At 24.2% G+C, this 15,457-nt stretch overlaps 1 protein-coding gene across 2 annotated transcripts in view; it reads left to right on the top strand.

The window, feature by feature from the left end:
• Positions 1 to 658: 658 nt before the first annotated feature.
• Positions 659 to 15,457, top strand: part of LOC113550111 (glutamate-gated chloride channel-like) — a 57,101-nt gene continuing 42,302 nt past the window's right edge. For both annotated transcript variants that reach the window (XM_026951761.1, XM_026951762.1), the window contains exon 1: positions 659 to 1,023. The gene's annotated coding sequence lies outside the window, so the exon portion shown is untranslated. The remainder of the gene's footprint in view (positions 1,024 to 15,457) is intronic.

The raw sequence follows: 15,457 nt of genomic DNA, 5'->3' as shown, positions 1-15,457 counted from the left end.
ACGTCTGTTATTTGAATTACAATTTATTGAACCCGTTCATTAGCGATTGTTGTGTGGTTTTTAATGAACATTAATGTGTGTATTAATAACTAACTCAGCCAGAAATACACGACGAAACCTTGTAAAAATAACATCAATAACAAGATGAATTTGCCATTTGTTTTTATTTTATTGGACGGGATAAATTCACAAGCGCTCCGCTTCCAAATAAAAAAAAAATGCTGTCCATTTAAAAATTGTGTTTGTTTGTTGACATTATTTTGCACGATTAAAGCGAATCCTTCCTAAAATAAATACACACAAGACCGTAATAATATTACAAATTATGAATGAAATGATCTACGTCTGATCTCTATGAGATTATTTTTGAGCGGAAACATAAGAAATAACATTTAATTTTGCAAACCAACGAATCGAGAACCTAATTTTTTTACGATTATGTTACAATATATCATTATTGTTGTTTTACCTACGCGTGTGCGCATCGCTGTAGGCACCTACCTGCACTATTGATATTCTCACGTGCATACAATATAATATTGCCGTGGTGCTACGTCACAGTGATTTTACCACTACCATCGAAAAAAAAAACCAAATCACAACACCCCAGCGGTTTGTCGGTCTGTGAACCATTCGTCGATGTGTAACGTGTTTTCAACATGAAATATATCGTCCACGCAGTGCCCGCTTAGCCGTTGCTCGTTCACGGTGCATCGATAATTTGTTGAGCCACCGCAATAGTAAGACAACGATATCATAAAATAGTTCGATTAGGATTCGTATCAATAATAAACACGATACGACCAGAGGCATCTATTCTATTTGTCTAATCGTTTTTTTTTTCGGCTTATAAAATAATTCCATTTTGCGGCGTTTTAATTTACACATCCGTTGGTATAGAGCACATCATCGACGTTGTCTGATTATACCAGACGGCACACATCGTTCGAACGAGATCGCGTGTATGTAAAATTCGACGTTTGCGGGTTTGCAGATTAAGGAGTCGAAAACAGAACGTGAAAGGTACGTTGAATTCAAAAATTGTTTTTCCTATTTTATTTGTTTAATACAGCGAATGGTAACGGGGTCTTATATTTAATAATAATAAAAATCGAATTTATACGTGACGAGAAATTCAATCTACACCGACTACCGTTAAGTAGAAAATATATTATTTACAATATTCAGTAACTGTAGACACATTTTTTTTTTTTTTTTTAATACTTTCAGTACTTTATAACTAGTAGTATATACTACTATAACTACAGTAGTAATTTTGTCGACGATACTTAGAATTTGAATATCTCAAATAATAAAAACGCATTTTTATATCCACCCCTTGTGTAAATGTCTTTTCAAATGCATTTAATTATGTTATTTTTAAATTAGAAAGTAATTTTCTTTAATAGCTCAACACTAACTCGAATACAAGAATTATAGATGACTTTATACCTATGTAATAAAAAAAAAAGTATCACTATAGAAAAAATAAAACTCCTGTGACATAAAGTCAATATTCAGTAGTTGAGTATAATATAAAAGAAACATATTTAGCTGATAAACGAGTAGTTAAGAACATTCGAGAAATAGGTGTACATTGTTATTTCCCCACAAGAAAAATGTATGATTTAAAAACAATATATGCTTAAAAGTTAACAAATAGTTATTATCAAAGCAATTCGTATAATTTATTATAGTTATGTTTATATTTCATATTGTTTTGTATCAAAAGACACATGTTGATATTTTGTTGTCAGGATTTCACATAAACATGTGTGCGTGATCGTGTAACACGTGTGAAAAACTAAAACATTAGTAAGTTATAATATTACTACCACGTAGGTTATGGTATTACTTGTATTTTAATAAGTAATTGATGAAATTATATAATATAATGAATAATGCAGCATGAAATGTTTAAATATTTAAAATTACTATTGTAATGGTGAAATAAAAAATAAAACAAAAGGCTTGTTCGATTTTATACATTCTGATCATCATGCCATAAGTACTAAAACCTGTTCTATATTATCAATATATGTATGTTTCGACGTAAGTTATACATGTCTTCTTGATGAAAATATGTTTTTTTTGATTCTAATAATTTCTACATAATGTTTATTAAAATATATATTATACAGTAATAAACAAACATAGGTACTATTATTTTATAGTTATTATTTAATTATTTCCATTTTATGTTATAAAGTAATAATAATCGTTGTACTTTATAGTAATTAATATTCTATTGATTACGATAATAATTAATATAAAATACTTTCTTTGTTTATTTTTTACACTGTTTTGGTAATAGATTAAATTAATATTATCAAAAGTTATAAAATATTGTTTATATAGTTGAGACCAACTGATAATTGTATTATTATTATTGGTAGTATGATAATTTGTTATAACAATATTTTTTAATACAATTTTATAATATATATATATATTTTGTTCTTTATGCTTATATTCGGTGTCTGACCTTCAGTATTTTTTTTTGTGGGTATTTACTATTACTGTTATTAATGAATACCGTTTATTATATAATATGTTAGAATTTATTCCCTCTCTTTCAAGACATTTGAAATGTAAATTGTTATTAATTCTACAGAAGACTATTATTATTAGGCCGTACGTGTTTTTTTTTAATTTTAAATAAGCCACCTATTATAATACATTAAATTAAATGTCTCTATAAAATTGTACTATTATTTAATAATTTACCCATGTATATATTAAATATACCCGTTTAATTTTAGATTCTGAGTGGAACGATGAATGTATTGTTTGCATTTTTATCTGCGTTGCACTAGTTGTTTTTCTTCCTATAGGTATTTTATTTATTTTTCAAAATTGTTCTTTTTATTAATATTATTTTTTCATTCATACAACTACGTATTTTGTTGATCTTAATTTTTTCTTATTGCTATTAATGTTTTCTTAGCTTAGCTTATCTGATATGGTGTATGCATTATTCAAACTTCTTTTTATCCACTGCACCCTAATTCAACAATTTATATACCTGGATAATTTATATTATGATCATCTTAAAAATAAATATGTGTTATATTGTTAAAAATAATACTCATGTATTCTTTTATAAAAATACTATGGTTTACTATAAACGGAATTTTTTAAACTTTTATTTATACTTATTAAACTGTGTAGTTTGTCTCATCTTACAACACGATCTTATTATACTATTTAATTTAACCTATGCAGTTATAATAGTTTTGCATTCAATGCTTTATAAAATAAAAAAATACTAGATATATTTATAGGTATGTATTGATTTACCAGAATAAAAAATAAATAAAAAAATATATAATAATGAAAATATTAAAAATGAATATCATTGAAAATTAAGTGGTATACCTATAATACTATATGCATAATAATGTATAAATAATAAATATAATCTAATATATATATATATATTAAAGTATTTGCATAATGTATTTTTAATTGGTATACATTTTGAAATGACCACAACATCGGCAGTCTATAAAATTTGTATTTCACACGTGTATCACAACAAAATTATATTCCGTCTAAATAAATTGGATTTAAAACGTTATTTATATTAATTGTACAATAAATTATTATAATAGTTATACAATATTTTACGAACCAATAAAATATCTACATAGAATTTACTGCAATAAATGATGAATCAAAGTTATTCATTTGATAAGACACAGTTATTCATTTTTTCATCTTCGTGGTAAATGAAAATAAAATATTAGTTTTATACTTGGTTGAATATTATTGAGTTATTTTGAATAAAAATATTAAATTCATATCATATTTTAATATTATTGATTATAATTTATAAATATTAATTTAAAGGTTTGCCAAAAATTATAATTGTAATTTATTACTTTTCATAGATAATAAGAACAATTCATAATTCAGTTTATAGTATTTTTATCAGATTTTGAAAGATTAAGTATGGGCGATAATGTCCTTGACTTGTTTTTTTTTATACATAATAGATAGTAAAGAATTCTAAATAATTATACTTTGTAAGTACATAAGTATAATTTTTATAATTTTGCTGTATAATTTTTAGCATTTTGGCCTAGTAAGCTATTAATAATGATATATTTTTTTTCATAACCAGAATAATACGTTATACGTTATTACCAATAATAATATGTATAATTTTTAATTTTTATTCGATATTTTATTTAATTCTATCAACGCTATTCTTTGTACTTTTTAAACTATAAGTATTTTAGATAATATATATTAAAATATAGTTAATTTCAATAAGTTACAGCCTTGATTTCAACACGATTTCTTAGGATAATTTAATGAGATGTGAAAGCAAATAATTATTGTTTTGATGTATTTGATCTAGTATTATGTATGAATTGGAAGTTACTTTTACGTGCAAATAAATATTGAGTGAGAACTCTTAAATACTTTTAAATGTAAATAACTGGTTTCGAAATCGACCCATAATCGAATACGAGTACTAATATACAATATTAGATGGGTATACAGTATCGAGAGACAAATAATATTATAACTTAAATGTGTCTCTCAATTTTTGTAAGTATACCTATAGTAATAAGTTCAATATATTTTTAATTATTATTCACGCATTATACATTTATATATGATACATCTAGTAGTTATTCAAAAACGTTTAATTTCAAGGTTAACATTATATTTAGCTAGATCTTAATTTATCGTTGTAGCTTAATATTTCTTATTGTTATTAATTTATTATAGAAGATAATTGCACGAGAAATAATGAACCATGTATTTTGTTGTGTCATCCTAATTGTAAGTAATTACTCTTTTGTCGAGTTTCCAACACATATTTGCGTATTTCATTTGCAGAATCATAGTGTATGCGACTTGATTATTCTTTATGTACGATGGAGCTATGTTAGTTAGAGTATATAGAAATATAATTAGAGTTGTGAAAATTGCTTTAATTATTTTTTAAATAAACGTTTTTCAACAAACATTTAATCTTTTAAGACGGCTGTAAATTAAATAAGTAAAATATAGGTAGGAAGGTGTGTATAATAGATAGACATCTATCTATATTTATAAAATTTGGAACTATGTATAAGGTAACCATCGAAAAATAATGAAACTCTTATACTGTAACAAACGTAGATACATTCACTGAGTTTATATATTTAAATTAAATTAATAGATTTTCAAAGTTTTAATCAAATTAGGTGTACCGTTGAATGAAAATTGTGCGCGTATGTATATAATGTGTGTTTATAATCGGTGTGTATGCAGATAAAATATCAGTTAGTTGGTATAATTTTCCACTTAATTTAATTTGAAAACTATTATGATACTATGTGGTTAAGTAATTGATTAGCTATTGCGAATAAACATCGTAAAACTAGATTTTTTTTTTAAATTCTCAAATTCATACTAAAAATATAATAGATGCTTTTAAATACGATGTGTTTATGATATTTACCACGGAATTTTGTTTGTTTATATATATGCATTCACATAACAAACGCTATTCAATACATTACATTGCTCATAAAGTAGGTTTAATTTTTTTTTACCACAGTTTAATAGAAGTTTGTTAAATCATAAATCAATTAATAAGTGATATCCACGTGGATAGATTATCATTATATCTGTAACCACGTGGATACCTCGCGCATATATTGTTATAAATAACAATAATTAGATATTCCAAATCGATTTTTAAATTAATATTGCAGAATTTTTCATATAAAAAAAGGTCCGTGTTTACATTATACATTCGATAAGGGATACGGATATCCAAACAATTAAATATTCATATTATTTGCCCATCTGTATAGCAAAACAATTCTCTTCTGAGGTATGTATTAATTATTAAATATGATTATTCAGTTATTCGAGTTCATAAATCCATATAAAATTACGTGTTTCATCCAACACTCTTTTTCAATGCATTTTAATAGAATAAAGCTAATAATTTTTATGGTAATTTTTTCGAATTGTCCAATAGATAACTAATAACTATTATAACTCCAATTAACATTGATTTATTATTATTGCTATTATGTGACCGTCAATAATAGTACAAAATTGTTAAACGACATATTTAAAACTATAATATATTTTGTTGCGGGTGAAACGAAATAACGAAATATTTAAATAGGTCAAAATTACTACTTTTCAGGAAACGAAAGAAACGTCTCATTTCTATATTTACTGTAATGGATTTTTCATTCATTACTGCTAATTTAAGTTGAAAAACAATACATCAGTCACTTATATTTTAGTAAAAAAACTACGCTGAACATTTTTTTTTTTACAAAATAAAGCAATAAAAATAAAATGGTTTAAATTTAATTAAGTATTCCCTTTTACCCGTGAACCAACCATATGGTATATATTTAAATGAATTCGTTGCTTACTTTTCACTTTAATAAACTAATATGAAAGAAATAGTAAAAACAATAACATTTTTGTTTAATTCATACTTATTTTATAACATAGTGGCTCAAGAGGAACGATAAAAGACTTATGGGTTACATTTTAATAGAATAAGTATATTATACATTTTTAGATTTTGTTGGCCTTTTGATGTATTTATTTTTATTTATTTTTTTAAATATGGTTTCTTAGAGAAGTGAGAGAGTATATTATTTCTGTTTGGTGTTAGTTAGTTTAACGTCAGTTCGACAAAGATAGTAATTCGTAATACGTATTTAACATTTTGAAAAATAGTTTGAGAAAATTGTGACACGATACGATAATAAGATGAGTTTTAATACTTATAGCGTATAATAGTTTTTCATATCTCAAGATTTATTCTAAACCAACAAGAAAATTAAATATAATGCTTGTTAAATAATAACCTATCAGTATATAATACACCTCTTCGTTTTTTTTTTTACCTTATTTATAAAATAATAATGCTTATAGTGATATTACAAAATAAAACAATTAGCATACCCGTTTATTGTGATAGCTTAAAATAAGGTTGTAAAATCATAGAGTGTAAGATGATATTTACGATTACGGCGTACATCATAATATGCATTTACTCATAAATATTGCTAAAAATAAAACATTAAATATGTATAACCTATATCTATACTACCTATACTTATATCAACATCATCAAATGTACTCCATACTTATAGATAATCAACGTCATATTTAGGTAATTACGTATCGTGTTAACTACAAAGAATATAATATTATGTTTAAATAATTAACAGTAATTTATACATAATATTATAATATTGTTTGCTATCAAACCGTGTGCGAATTTTGTAACATTTTAAATTTATTGCGAAGTAATAAAAAAAAAATATATATTAGTTTTAATTCAGTAATTTTAAGTGACTGATTAATTTAATGTAAATAATTTTACTGCTCTGTAATTATTAAATCTTTATGTGATGTTCTGTATGTACGGTTGAAACTATTTTCAATGGCCTTCAAAGAAATAAGCATAATTATCGTAATAACCAATGTGCCATACATATTATATATTTATGTTTGTGCGTGTATGCGTATATTTACAAGAATTTGTAATATACATCTAATTTGGCCATTAAATACACGTGGATATTATTCTAATTTATTATTAAGTTATTAAATACCTATACAATTAAAATTTCATCAGTACTAAGTAATTTGTTCTTCAAAATCTTTGAAATTGAATTTTATTTTAATTTTTAATAAAAATAGCATTACATTGTACGATGAACAATATACTAATAACTACTTACTGTATTTTATCAATATTTTTTCATATTATCAGAGAAAAGTGGGCGAGAACATAAAATAATTTATTCTCGCAATGCTTGATAAAATTATTCAGTTATATATAAAAAAAAAATAAAGTGTTTAGGAGGCAACATACTTATCTCCTTATTTTCAAAAATAATTTTAAAATCACTTAACCGTGATTTTGATTTATACTTATTGTCTGTACCAATAGGAATTTCAAAGGAAAATTTACCAAGATACAAGATAAAAAAAATTGACAGACAAAATAATTTGTAGAAGCCAAATCATTAAATTTAAACTTGGCATTTAACATCGAAACAAGAAACTAGAAAGAACGCTGTAAAAATCCCATATGATTTATAACGAAGCATGGACATCACTTTGTATTTCAAGAGCGATGTATCATTGGTGAAACATTATAGCTGCTGCACCTGTATACGACCTAATACGTCTTACTTGCCCGGATGAGACTAGAGATACATTTTTTTTTTTTCAAATAAAGCAAACAATATTCATTAAAATATAATATGATTATTTCTTGTTTGATGATTGATATAACAATATTATTTCTATTATCGTGTACTTACACAATTAATTTTTTTTGTTGATTAATTTAGGATTTGTTACCCAGTATGAATGACTCGTGTACAAATAAATCAATAAACCATACTACATATAGTGAGGATACGTGACTGGGAACTCGCGATTTAAAAAAAAAATTTGAAATAGAAATTCGTGTCGCGAAAATCGCATTTGCAAAATAATGAAATTCAAACAGTTCTGACAGGACATAACGGCGTTATGGCACAACCATCGTAAAATCAAATAGTATAGTCGATTACGTCGTTTTCAGGACTATTTTAATACGCTGCTACATAATAATAATGTAATGTCATACGAAAAAATAGGATAAAGAATGACACCACTACAGGCGTACGATGTATACTATTCCGTACAAAATCTATCATATTTGTATATTATAATATATATAAAAATAATATTGCAACCGTTGTCGACGAGGGCGATAATTTCAAACATAAAATCAATATAATACAGACAAACTGTGTTCGCGTGTACGTATGCTGTATATCATCATGGTTATGATTTATGATCAATGGACGTGGGCCAAAGTGAACATACACCTACCCTAACATTATATCGGTATTATCACTTTATTTTATTTTACTACTCATTTATATTTATTATTGATAGTCATTACCGTTACGTTAAGGTTAGTAGTACCCTTAAATTCTAAGAAAACAATTGTATACCAACGAATGCGATGTGTATGTTGGTTAGTGATGACAAGGTGGGTAAAACTTTTCAAAACTCAGCTTAAAACAATAAATTGTATGAATATCAGCCATTTTAGTCCAATACCTTAACTTTCTCCTACTCACACTTAAAAAACAAAAATTTGTATTCCGTATTTACCACCACAAATATGAGTACGAAGTCAGTGGCAGATATATGGATGGCGATTTCCAATCACCCCTCCTTTTGGACCGTGTTTATTTTTACGTAATTCTAATATTCTATAGTTGTTTTTATGGTTGCAATTGTATACATATAAGCTAAACGGGTAATTTCTAAACTATGTTCCGCAGAGCCCTTAGTGTTCTGCAATTGCTTCTCAAGGGCTCCTTTCGTTTCACTATCAACATTTAATAATTTATAATATCGTAATTTAAAACGAATATATATATATTAACAAGACTGTCAATTTAAATGTGATATTCATTGATATATTTAAACAATATTAAAATCCTGTTAAGGAAATATAGCATAACTAAAATAACTGGCTTTTTCAAAGTACACGGCTGCAAAAACCAAATATTAAGCTCGTTTAGATACAGATAACTGAGATAACAATATGTGTCTTCAATAGTTGACTTATGTAACACCGGACACTGACAAATTGACAAACTTTTCTCAAAAAGCTGGCACATTTCTCACATTAGACATGTACATTTAACGTTCTATTGTAATAATAATAATAATAATAATTATTATTATTATTATAAACGATACATTTTATGTCCAATTTTTTTAATCCTATTGATTTCTTTATTAATAAATATCTCATTACTTTTACTCTAATGTACATTTCGTACATAGGTAGATAAAAATTAACATAAAATATTTCTTGATGCTCCACGAGAAATTACTACTTAAAAAAAAGACTTTGATAATAAAAGCAATACAATTTTACATAAAATACAAATCTCTCATGAATTTAATATAATACGTAATAATATACTTTAAACATTTTTTTTTCACAATAAATGATTATTTATCTTGATAATTGAAGTTCATTTGAATAAATATTTTATTTTTCTAACGATTTTTTATTTCAGGGTAAATGAGTTATTTACAATTTTTTTCTACAAGCTTCTAAGGGTGATGATAATTAATAATGATTGTTCATAAAATATAAAACGGTAGTAATTATATACTAGACTAATACTTATTAAACTGGTGCGATCTTTTTAAATTATTATAAATGCGAATATATGATTATCAATAACTATTATTTTTAAATCTTAATTATTTATAACACTTTTATAATTAAACTTGTTATGGTTGACAATTATCGTTGATACTCATATTAGGTTTAATAATTCTATTTTGAAGCGTAAAAAATGGTTTTAATGTAAATTTTTGTATGTGAATCTCAATATATGTTTATAGAGGAGAATTTTATTTTTATGATGTAGGCGTGGTACATAATAAAAATAGGATAAAGATAAAGTAAGTTAATAGTTGATAACATCAGCCACAAAGACTGCAATCCCTTACATTATGGGTCACCAACCTTTTAATACAAGTAAGCTATATTTGAAATTTTAATTCCATGGTGATCGACATCCCGGATAATTGAGGTTTTTAGGAAGATTTATTTGTTTGATGAGCAAAAAAAAAGTCCAATCTTTAAAGAATAATTATTTGAGAATAATCCACATTATTATCCGATTTTTTTTAACGTTTGACCTATATTCCTAGAAAGATCGACTGTGTGACCTCTGCCTTACACTACGTAAATTATTTAACTTATAGTCAGTTTCATTTGATGACTATTCAATCAAAAGTTGAAATTCTTATAAAGAAACATTTATTCTATGGATAAAAGATGGAAATTATAGAATTATCATAATATTGTGGATTAACAGTTAAACTTTTATTATTATTACTATTATTTTTTAAGGCTCCGACGTCGTTGGTTATTAGCTTACTTGTTCTTAAATTTAATACAATTTATAAAATCTGAAGTTTAATTTCAAATATGACAATGTTTGGCTAAAGTTTATTTTGGAAAAAAATATATAAATAGTTTTTAGTATTTTCTTTATTATTATAGAGCTCTTGTTTTAGTGAAGATGGATTGTTGAAAATGGTCCATGTTTATATGTATTAAGGCAGCCGATCACTATCTGTTAGAATATATAATGTTTTATTCACATAATTCTTGTTTAAGTTCCTTGATTGATGTGATATGATTGAGTTAGATGAGTAGTGTAACTATTCTTTTTAGAATGATTATTACTTCATCTGTTATTTTAATATCAGAATTATATTTCCGTTTTTTAATGTTAAATTTTACATTTCTAAGTTTGTTAGAGCGAGATAAGCTGTTTCAATATTGTTTTGCCATTTTTTGCTTTTAATAAGGTTAAATGTTTCTGTTTCTGATTATGTTGTTAAGTTTATTTTTGAGCGAGACTAAGATGAGAAGGTTTCATTAGCTATTAAGTCTGATTTTTAATTTTTGGATTTCCGAAACTCAAATAACTATACTATATGCACATTTAATTATCCAACAATTATAATTTTAACGGATATCATATTATCTACAGTTGTTATGTCTGTATTTTGAAGTATAAAAAACATGTTTATTTTTTTATCCTAAAGACTAAATGTCATTATTTAATTAAATAATTTAATCATAATCACTTCTATAAATTATTTTTCGATAAAATATAAAAAAATAAAAAAAAAATAAATAAATAACCTAAGTTAAATATTTTTACATCAAGCATATACCTACCCACGGCATATAAATCATTAAATAAGTAATTAATAAGATTTTATTTAGTATAAATAATAAAAATGTGTTTACTTATATGTAATTACTTATTATATTATAATAAGAATAAGAGATTAAGAGATTTTAAAAATCAGATATTCATATAAATGCAATAGTTTTAGTTTTTAATTGTATGATAAACAATGGGAACTATTATTTAAGAACAAACTCATTATAATATAGTATATTATAAAATAACAAATTTCAATATTTTGTCAATTATGATTTTAATTCATAACAGCATTATAAATTGTAAATACTGAATAAAGTATACAAGAAAATAACAGTCGGTTTACTCAAATAATAATTAAAAATATACAATGGTGGTTTTTTAGAGCAATATAAAATATCTTCGCTCTATAATTTCAAATAAATATAATTGTCAATTACTATATGAAAATAACGCGTGGAATGGAGATATATTAATTTTAACATTCAAAAACGATTGTAATTTAAGACTATGCGTATTTTTTTACCTATCGTTTATACCTTATGTGTACAAATAATTCATATTTATTTAGTTTTATTTAAATACCTATAAAGCTATAAAATATGATTAATAATATAATTATTATTGATATTATTCTAATTATTTTAAATTTTACAATTTAGAATTTAGATTGACTCATATTTCGTATTAATAATATATTTAACAAATAACATTACTATAACACTATAAGTACAAGATTACATTAAACTATACACATAATTATTGTACTTATAATTATCATAAATTATCATAACATATCAAAAAATATTTATCATCCTTAAGAACACTTCCGTATTAAATAAAAATAATAAACATTGTATTATTTATTATCACTTGTAATCTGATGCTCCAATAATTTATGATGTTACATAAGATATTTTTGTTATATGTTTGTATAGGTATATTATATTATGAAGAAGGACAGATTATTTTAAACTGACGACCATTTTATGTTTCATTATTTATACCAAATAGGTATGTTATCAAACAAAATAATTCAGATCTTAGATTATTATATTCATTCCGAGATGATTGAAGTTACTGTAATCGGCAGATCTGCTAGAATATCAAATTTATAGTTACAAATGAAAAAAATGAAGTGGAGAGGTAGAACATTGAACTGGGTACTTAAAATTAAATTATGTTAAAAAAATTGTAATTTGCTTACTTCAGTACTTTTTTTTTAAATAACATTAAATGCTTAATGTTATTTTTTATATTATTAAACAGTTTGATAATAATAATGTTTTCCTTATTAACTATGAAATCATCAGTGTTGTTTCTCACCTAAAATCGTATTTTATGCAAACCACTAGCAAATGTATTGATAATTTGGGAAAAAAATCAAAGTTGTATATTTTATAAACAAATTTAACCAAAAAAATACTATTCTACCAAGTTTTTAATGTGTTATATTAAGTCTATAAGGTTTCAAAACTTGTTTAATGTATCTATAACAAATGACTTGTTTAAATTATTGTAAAATTATTAAAATTATTACTTCTTATATTGTTATAATCAAAATCATATTTATTAATAACTAATGTGTTGTACTAATACAATTTACTCATTTTTTTTTACGGTTTTATAAATTAATTTTTTAGTTACAGGAGAATTAAAAACTAACTTGTTTAAATTCAAGCTTTGTTAAATTCCAAAATCTGTACTTATATATATATATATATATAATAGTATGAAATTTAATTTAGGCATTTTTAAACCTTGTGATAACTGACAAAAAAAAAAAACACAATATAATTGTAACACCAATAATAAATTACTCTCACTTCACTCATAATACATTGAGATATACATTTTAACAAAACGATTTGTTTAATACTATAATTTTATATTAAAAATGTTCACATAATTAAAACAATAAAACTGTATCAGATATTTAAATTTTTTTACTTTAGATTCAGAACCGATCTATGCATGTTTTTATATAGGTATTATTTTTATACTTTTGTTATGGACTTTTATGTTTTCATTTATATTTCTTTAACAAAGAAAACTATTAGGAGTATATTTTTCAAGTAGTAATTTGTTTTGACATTTTTTTACCAGTTTTTGAAAATGCCTACCTACTTAACAATGCTCGTTATGAGTCATTCGGTTACTCTTCAACATTACAAATATTTGTTTTACTCCCACGCGTTAATTTTGTTGATTATAATGGCTAGAGATATAAAGGTTTTTTTTAATATTTATTTTTATTTATAAGAAGTTTTGATAAATCCAAAAAGAATGTAATGGATACCATATTATATTATTAAAAAAAAAAATCTTTACTAAATCTATCGTCGTTGATCAAGCAAAATAATTTGTATGTATTCATAATTAATAGTAAATTTATTATTATACATTTATAATTTGTAATAGCATTATAAATAAATATTACAGATAGATATTATTCAGGTACTATACTTATAACATATTTTATGCATTCTTTACATTGTAATAATCAATATCGTTATTAAAAATGAGATTCATCAAATAAAATGTACACACCAACCTAATATTAAATAAATAATAGTTATTTATAACTGACTAAGTACCAAGTAGTAACTATAAATTGATAGCTGACATTTGTGTGGAAGAATAAAAGCAAATGTAATACATTATATTATGTTTAATTATTTTATACATTCAGTAGAAAATTGTTTACTATATTATATTCTTTGTAACTGGTTTTCTTTAAGTACAGTATTTAATAATTTAAGTACTTCATTGATGAGACATAGTAGTACTATACTGTTGACAGTAAACTGTATTGAACTTGTATACCGGATTTTTTTTTTTTACAAGGTGTGATAATGAAGTTTTCATATTTAAGTGTCTAAAAAAAGAGCGAACTAGACACCTTGGCAGCCGTACGCAAAAATAATAGAAAAATGAAACAATATTAACCTTCATAAATTAATATTTATTAAATATACATGCATATTCCCAGAAGTCTTGAGGTTTTGAGGGACAAGTTATCAATTAATTAAGATAAATTATAATTATAATGGAAAATGTCGATAAATTATTGAAAGCAAATAATTATAAAAAATTCTTAATACACAGTTATATCAATAAGGTATATTATTATTGTCAGATATCATATATTTAATTAAATTAGCAATAAATTATCATTTGAAATAATGAAATATTTAGGAAGTATCTAGTCATAAAGTTTAGAGTACGGTTAATAATAATTATTTCCAATAACAAATAATAATTATAGTACGGTAATGTACAATAATATCAAAGGCTAGTAAACACAACTATAGAATCAGGAACATTTTATAATAACAATTGAGATCCAATTAATTTTGCTCAGTTTTTTTATAACTTTTTTTTTTTTGGATTTTGTAATCGAAAAACAAAAAAAAATATTAATTATAAGGCAGAAAGCGAAATCAGTTATGATGTCGAAAACAGTTAAACTTTGTATGTCGTTCTAAGTACACTGAATACGAGTACATATATCAGTACACACGTCGTGTATAAAATATTTCAAAAGTTCATTATAACGTGAACAGCGAACACAAAGAGTTTTTATACATATTGCCACTGAGTTCTCTTTTATCCAAACCGTTCTCTGCTGCAAATGGAATATATGCAAACATAATGTATACACGCACGTTTAACGATACAATGTTTAATGCATT

This window comes from Rhopalosiphum maidis, chromosome 1 (genome assembly GCF_003676215.2).
Source record: "Rhopalosiphum maidis isolate BTI-1 chromosome 1, ASM367621v3, whole genome shotgun sequence".
NCBI classification, from domain to species: Eukaryota; Metazoa; Arthropoda; class Insecta; order Hemiptera; family Aphididae; genus Rhopalosiphum; species Rhopalosiphum maidis.
The sequence above is the reverse complement of the archived record's forward strand: the minus strand, read 5'-3'. Positions and strand labels throughout refer to the sequence as shown.